Source organism: Bacillus rossius, chromosome 16 (assembly GCF_032445375.1).
Source record: "Bacillus rossius redtenbacheri isolate Brsri chromosome 16, Brsri_v3, whole genome shotgun sequence".
Taxonomy (NCBI): domain Eukaryota; kingdom Metazoa; phylum Arthropoda; class Insecta; order Phasmatodea; family Bacillidae; genus Bacillus; species Bacillus rossius.
The window spans coordinates 703,841-711,834 of record NC_086343.1 but is presented as its reverse complement, the minus strand read 5'-3'; the positions used below and the strand labels follow the sequence as shown (position 1 = coordinate 711,834).

General features: G+C 43.2%; 1 protein-coding gene across 1 annotated transcript in view; it reads left to right on the top strand.

Annotated features, from left to right (window-relative positions):
* Nucleotides 1-6,022: 6,022 nt before the first annotated feature.
* The window catches only part of LOC134540220 (semaphorin-1A-like), a 411,248-nt gene continuing 409,276 nt past the window's right edge, over nt 6,023-7,994 (top strand). The window contains exon 1 of the mRNA XM_063382822.1: nt 6,023-6,401. The gene's annotated coding sequence lies outside the window, so the exon portion shown is untranslated. The remainder of the gene's footprint in view (nt 6,402-7,994) is intronic.

Below are 7,994 nucleotides of genomic sequence, written 5' to 3'. Positions count from 1 at the left end.
TATGAAAATAACCTGAACATGTTTTTAATGGTTAGTATTTTAAGCGTAAGTACCTATTAGCACGAAAGCACTTAAAACTTCACATTACTTTAGGCAACGTCATAGGGTATTTTCTCTGGTAAATACCTTCAGTCTAAATTTCCCTAGAGAAAACTTTTAGTTTTCTGTGAACACAAAATGAACGTTGGTAATAAACTAATGAATGGCAAATTAACTCAACAATTATGTGCCCTCAAGACATACAGTACACGTTTGAGCCATTTGTATTTTTATTTTTTTTTTAATTCCATTACCGAATTAGCAGTGACGCGTACGACTGTTTGCTTTTAGTCGCTTGTGTGAAAAGCTATGCCGTTGCTGTTGCTAGCAAAAACACTACGAAATTAACTTTAACAGTAATGTTTTTGAGATAAGAACGTAATGGCAGAATAAACTTAGATGAATTTACATTTTAAGCTTATCATTTTTGAAACACAGCTCTCAACTTTTTTAATTACTGTGATAATTACACAAGGTTCTCTTTTATTGCTTGGAACAAAAAGGGCGTTTATCCTTTGAAGTACCTACGTTAACTTAAAACGAGAGAAAAATCGTTTTGTTTGGGGCTTGATTTTTTTTTAATTTTAACAATAAATAATGTATTTCGAGTTCTGATTTGCTGAAATTTACAGCGGAATACGGCGCGTAGATGAGAAAAATAGTTGAAACTTTAAAACCTTTACTGTTACCCCTCGCAATGTTGCCGCCGTATGCTGAATTGTGAAAAAGAGTAAGTCTGTGAAATACTTACCTGCTTGCACCAGCGATGTGCAAGTATTATGGCTTCTGTCATACAAAGCGACTGTTATTTACATGTTTATGTGTAATACCGAGTGTGCGGTGGATGCAGCGCCGTAATTCAACTTATGTAACCATCTCACCTGTGTTTGATTACAAACCGAAGTACACGTTTATCATCATTAGTAACTGTCAAGTTGTGTGTTTTAATCCCGCTTGTCACGAAATGCACCGACTGCGTTCGCCACGGCAACAGTTTACTGACAAATATATCAATGTCGGACACAGCAATGTTTCTACTGCACTCCTTTGCGGTCGCGTGCATAATCATGCTTAGTAGTATATGCTTTCCTAGTACTTTACAAAACTTTTCTTTTTTACATTGCTGAAAATGTAATGGACGTTGTTACTCACAACTTTGTTTGGTAGAGATATTACCCTTGAATCTATGACATCTTCTACTTGTTTAGAGCTTTGATCGGGGGGGGGGGGGGGGGGGAGGCTCCTTTGGAATAAAGAAGTCCCTCACCGACGGAGCCCTGCCTACACTTTCAAAAGCGTAGTGTGAAACAGGCTTGATGTCAAAACTATGTTTATGGAAAACTCTATGTATATTTTTGTAAGTTTTCTGCTTATTGCGTTTTTGCGTCGTGCGCAGTTTGTAAACGGACGGGTATTTGAAAACGTATTTGTTTGAACTTTTTGCGTCTTTCATTTCTTGTGTTGTTGCGTAGTTTACAAACCCGGCCGTGCTGCTATGAGGCTCTTCAGCCTCTGTCACTTGTGACTATAGTCCACGCGGGTCGTGTTGGACGACAGACACGAGATATGTGCAAGTTACTGCAGGGTTGTCTGCTGGAGTTGAGCCTTCTGGCGCCACTCACGTCTTGATCCCGGCCCGTGCACGCGTGTGGGCGGGCCGACACGTGGGCAGCGCACAGGGCACAAGCGCCGAGTACAGAGGTGATGTGTCGGTTAACCCCACGTGCGAATGCCCCTGCAGCAGTGCACACGGGCAGGGGGCGGACAATGGCCGTCCCGCCGGTAATGAGCGGACCGGATACGAGGCGCTGCGCAGGGGTTCTCGCGCGCATAATGCGATAGCGGCGCTCGACTTAACAAAGGCGCGGAGGGCTGTTTTCCCTCAGCTGCCCAATTGGGTAATGCCTCGAGCGCAGCGGGGCGCTTCCCCCCCCCCCTCCCCCCCCCCCTCCTGTAGGGTCACCGGCACGGAGCTCTGCAGCTCACCTCGTACAGCACCGCCGAGACTTCAGGCAGGCATCTGCCAAGGGCGCGGGGGGTTGTATGTTGTATACTGCACGTATGTTGGCCTGCACGCGTGCAACAAGCACAAAACTTTAAAATATACAGAGGTTTTCCGTACGACAGAGTTTTTTGACGTCAGATCCGTCCGTCGCTTGCAAGCGCGAGCGAGCCCCTTCAGTGAGGGGTTTCTCAGTTCAACCCCCCCCCCCTCCCTTTCCCTCGCTATCTACACCAACGCCAATGGCCACGACTTGATTTGTGTTGATGTTTTTCTTCGTCTCTTATTCCGAGACTAAATATAAACGCAAAAAGAAAACAAAAGCGGGAGTAGTTTGAAGTGGCGCTCCACTATCGCAGAGAAACTACTGACCCGTCAATGGCTGGTGCTGAGTCATGCCTCATGCCAGATGGGAGAGCGTGGGTTATTTCCGGATGAATCGCTGTCGCTCGATATTACAGCAGCTGTTACAGTGTAAGTAAATTTAGTGCGTTACTAATGGATACAAGGAAATGTGGGCGGCAGTAATGAGCGCAGTCACCTGGTGATAAGGCTGAACGACCGCACGGGAGGGAACTTGAGACTGGATGATTCATTCAGTGAAGTGTTGCCTTTGAATATATATACTGTATAGAAGTCGCGAGCGGATAGGATTTACTCTACGTTTTTCAGGAGCGAAAAATGAGCAGCTTGGGAACTTCACCGCTGCAGTGCGCTGCCGTAACGCCCTTATCGTCTTAGTTGTTATTTACACGTTAGAGGGCAGCACTGTCGCCCGCTGTCATTCCCCGCACCCCTCATCCATCATTCACTGCAGCTCAAGGTCGTTCAACGGGAGGGGGAAGGGGTGTTTGAAGAGTTCGACACTTGTCCGCTAGGGACCACCACAAGTCGATGCCCTAGAGATGGTGGCGATTGCGGCGGTGAATTAACCAACTACCTCAAAACCGTATTAGAAATTTTAACCTGGGCTGGCGACTTCTATACAGTATATATATTCAAAGGTGTTGCGAAGGTTGTTGAGGACGGGAGCTGGTGGTCTCGGCAGACCAGGACATGCGCGGGATGAGTGCGCAGAGAGCCGCGAGCCACCCCCGTGTACCTTCCGAACCACATGAGAGGCAGGCGACAAGTGAGGACATCATGACCCTCCTGTCCCCCCCCCCCTCCCTGGTGCCAACTGGCGGTGTCGGGTCTAACGTCCACCCCGTCAGAACAACACCCCTTGCTCTCTTCTCATCAAACTCCCCTCGTTACTGCGTCAATGAATTAAGCTGCATACAAATTACGCTGTCGTGTTTGAAATGTTCTAACCATATTACGAACACCTTTTCTGTCATCCAGCCTGATTTTGAACAAACATAAATAGCACCTAGAGGGCCATCTTTTTGGAGAAGGGGAGTCATTCTTTGTCTAGGAAAAATGAATATTGGTGGAATATATATACCTGATGCACTGAAAAAACACCCAACTGTGATATTCTTGCCCCTTTCCCAGCTTGCAGCTGCACCAACCTGTTTTTGGCCTCTTTCTGTCATATCAGATCCCGCCAGTGTTTGCATTGCTCTGTTGTTTCCTCGTGACGTCACTCAATGTGTGGATACTTTGCAGGGTGTATCGCTATGTGAAATAGTTTAAGTCACTGAAAGTGTTATACATCCAGACCAACTTGGTGAGGAGGGAGAATGTGCAGTAGCAGTGGTATCATGTCGGCTCTTAGCGGGGAAAGAGAATGGGTACATCCCATTGACGAAAAACATGCCTGTATTTCCAATTTCCCTGTTCATTGCTTCCCAAGCTTTTACCCTCGCCTGCCACTCCCTGCAGTCCTTGCTTCAAATGTCGTACAAAATATTGTAAGTACGCGCTAGTAGTTCAATCACTTGTTTCTCCAACTGCTAGTCGTGTCTGATGCAAAACACGTCTGACGAAATCACAGAAATCCATAACTTCGCATGATTTGCCTTACTACGTGTTACGAAGCGCTCGACATCAAGCAATAACTCGGGTTAACACTGCGAGTCAGAGCGGGTACCAGGCAATAGACCGAAATTTCAGTCAAATGACTTTCGGTCTAGTGCCTTTCGGTAGAGACCGGAAAAATTCGCAGATTCATTTCGCGATAGTTTGAAATTCAGCCACGTATACCTTTAAGCTGTTTTTGCTATTGGCTCACTCTGTTCGTCTGGGCGACTCTGGGCCAATGATAAACCCTCAACCAAAGAAGTAACGAATCTCGGGAAAACACCAGTTGAGACGACTCACAAGTTAGCAGCCAATGAACTGGCGTTATTTGGCCGAGTGTACAGAGGACTGTGTAGACTATCCTGGAGGTCACCGAAACCGCGAATTTTGTCAGGTCCCTACCTTTCGGTCAACTGTATATTGCCAGAGTTAAAAAAAAAAATATTCCCATAATGCAATAATAATAATAGCGTGTTAACACGAGGCGTCAGCGTAGTTTGTGTGCGGCTTAGAGTAGTACGTCACAGGTGAGAGGGCGAGCTAGACCAGGTCTCCAGCGGCGAGAGACGCGGCTGTGTGTGTCGGCCGCACGTGCGGCGCGCACAACACCCGTCATTCATGCTGTCTCTCCTCTCTCTCTCTCTCTCTCTCTCCTCTCTCTCCTCTCTCTCTCCTCTCTCTCCTCTCTCCTCTCTCTCTCTCCCGCCGGGCCGGTCAGTGCTGCCAACAGCCGGCCGCGGCCACGAGCTTACGCCATTCATCTGTCAGGCCGGGTTCAAGAACCGCGCAAGGGACACACCGCAGCAACCAACCACGTTGTGAAGCACGGAAGTCGCAATCTTTTGATGATTCATTTTTAACATCAAAACATATGGAGTTGTCAATAATTTTGTTTTAAAATGTTCTTTTCTTTCACTGTGCGAAATTGTAACGAACTAAAACGTGTTGTATATACGTAAAAAAAAAAAAAAAAAAAACACATCCTTCTAAGCACATAACGTCTGCGTCTTAAAGTTTTCGGAACACCTCAAGTATGGAGGGCGGAAACGCAAGGCGAAACGCAATAAGTTGAAAGTTTGCCAAAGCTTGCGTATCGTTGCGTTTTTTTTTTTTTTTTTTTTTTTTTTTGCGTCGTGCGTGGTTTGTAAACGGGTGTTTGAGAACGTCGTTGTTGAACTTTTTGCGTCTTTCATTTCTTGTGTTGTTGCGTAGTTTACAAACCCGGCCATGCTGCTATGAGGCTCTTCAGCCTCTGTCACTTGTGACTATAGTCCACGCGGGTCGTGTTGGACGACAGACACGAGATATGTGCAAGTTACTGCAGGGTTGTCTGCTGGAGTTGAGCCTTTGGGCGCCATTCACGTCTTGATCTCGGCCCGTGAGTTAAATATGCACGAGAGTGTTTGCGCTACAAGCTCGTGACGTCGTGTGTCGATTATTTTTGTTACTTAATATTTTCACGCAGTCAATATTATACGCACTAGGGCTACTGCTTTTTTTATTTGATTTATTTGGGCCTTATTTTTGTGGTGTTATGGAAGAGAGGGTTAAGTCAAAAACATCAAATTTTAAGAGAGGTGGAAGAAAGTCAAGGATTATTTGAAGGATATGCCTTTTGACACTTTATATGATTTGTAGTTTTGTGTTGCCTGTACAAGATATCAATAATTGATCATATAACGACTAATATTTGATCGTGAAAATAATATTAGACTTTCTTCTACCTCTCTTAAAATTCAATGTTATTGACTTAACCCTCTCTTCCATAACACCACAGATTTAATGACAAACAATTGCCCTGCTTAACTCGGCTGCTCGGAATGTAGTGTATCCGACATCAGACGCCTGCACATCACGAATTAACTAACTTCGCAAAATGTTTCCACAGAAGATCACGCGCCACATTAATCGTTCCAGCGCCTATTGTTAACGCCGATAAGAACAGCTCGTGTGTCGCTGGTATCGAGTAGTCGCTCAGTTAGCTGTCTCGCAGACAGTCACTGCCGAGGGCGCTACTCGCACACGACTACACATCTGCCTTGTCGAGTGCCGAGGCCGCCTGCCTGTGTGTGTGTGTGTGTGTGTGTGTGTGTTCCAGCTCGGCCTGACCTTCACCGAGCGAGATATTCCTTCGATCAGGAACACAGCCAGTGCCGTGAAGTTGGTAAACAGCCGTGTGGTTCGAACAGAGAATGTTGCGCGCGAATGCGATAACTGTCATTCTTTCGTGCGGTTTTGTAAACTCGTATGATTCTTTTTCCTTATGCGCGGCAAACATGTTCGTGCATTGGTGATAGTCAGTTCACATTGCGAGTAGTTCGTTGTCGCTGTCAGTAGGTTTCCAGCCATGTCTATGCAACACCACCGGCAAGCCTAGACGGCTTTCTCCAGTTGAGTGAGTAGTGAGTTGTTGCTGCAAAGCCTTTGGTAGCATATATGTATTTATTTCAACCAGTCCTGAAATGTTACACAATACAAATACTCTTATTTGCGTAGTATTTACAATCATTCCCGCAATATAACACTGATAAAACAATAAATATAATAATATGAATTATAAAAATAAAGTTTAAAAAATATTTACTTTAAAATGTATAAATTGTGTACTGTCTTGAAACATGAAGTTATTTTATATAAATATAATAAATTATATAATATTATTACATCAGGCTGATAATCTAGGTATATCAAGGAAACTATCGTTTACCGTATTTTTAAAATGTTTATACTCGAAGGAATTATATATTTTTCATTCGTTGTAAAATTTACTCTATGGGCAATTTCTGTGGTAATTTTCAGTTGTGAAGTATTTTAAAGTATTTTCTCATGATCAAATAATTGAAATAATTGAGTTCAATTAAAGAAGACTCCTGAAAGTCAATACTATTTATATGCATTGCCAATTAATCAGTTGAATTGAATCCATTAAATTTAAACACTCGTGAATACACTTAAAAATTTATATTTAATGGGAATTAAAATCGTTCACTAAGAAAAACTATATCAAATAACTTAAATTTGTATATTACTCTCAGAAATTTATATTTTTAGTTTTTATTATCCCAAGATAAAACTGAAGAAAAAAAAATGCTTGGCCATTTAAAATATGGGCCTATTAAATGCTATAGCTGCAAATGCCTATGTTAGCCATGTAATTTGTTTTACCATCTAAAATTTAAAATAAATTCTGAAAAGTGATTTGGCGTTTTTCTGGTTTAATTTTATTTCCGTGAAGAAAAAATTGCAACCTAAGAAAATATTTAGCATTCCCAACGAGAACATTTTTTACAGAATTATAACGGGTAAGCACGAGTAGAAACTTCAAACTAGCCATGCCTTCAAGGAACTGAAATTAACGATATATAAAAATTATTGTGATTTCAAGCAAAAATTGATGGTATGAAACGCTTTTCAGTGTGCGACGCTTATCTGAAGAAAGTTACAGTGCATTGCAGTTCATCTGAACACTTTCGGACCTTGTCAAGTAATTTCGTTGAACGTGTAAGGACATAATTACACGATACTTTGAGCTGGAACTTGTTCGACTGACCAACTGAAACTGTTCCTATGTGAGTTATATCTAGGGACCGGAAAAAATCGCGGATTCAATGACCTCTAGGATAGCCTCCAATATCCTCTGCATTTCTCAAGTACACACGCGTGTTCATTGGGTAATAAATTGTGAGGCGTCTCCACTGGGTAGTTTGTGATTCGACGCTTCTTTGGTCGATAGTCTCTCATTGGCCCAGAGAGCTCCAGTTAAACTGCGAGCCAATAGCAGAACCAGCAGAATTGTACACATACTTGAATTTCAGCCTATCACGAAATGAATCCGCGAATTTTTCCGGTCTCTAGTTATATCTCATTTGAGATAAACATTATTTAAGTATGCAATCAAAGATTCATCCTGATGAACACCGAAACGTGTTACAATCGTTCCAACATACCTGATATGATTTCTATAGAATTAGGGGCAGACATTTTTCGC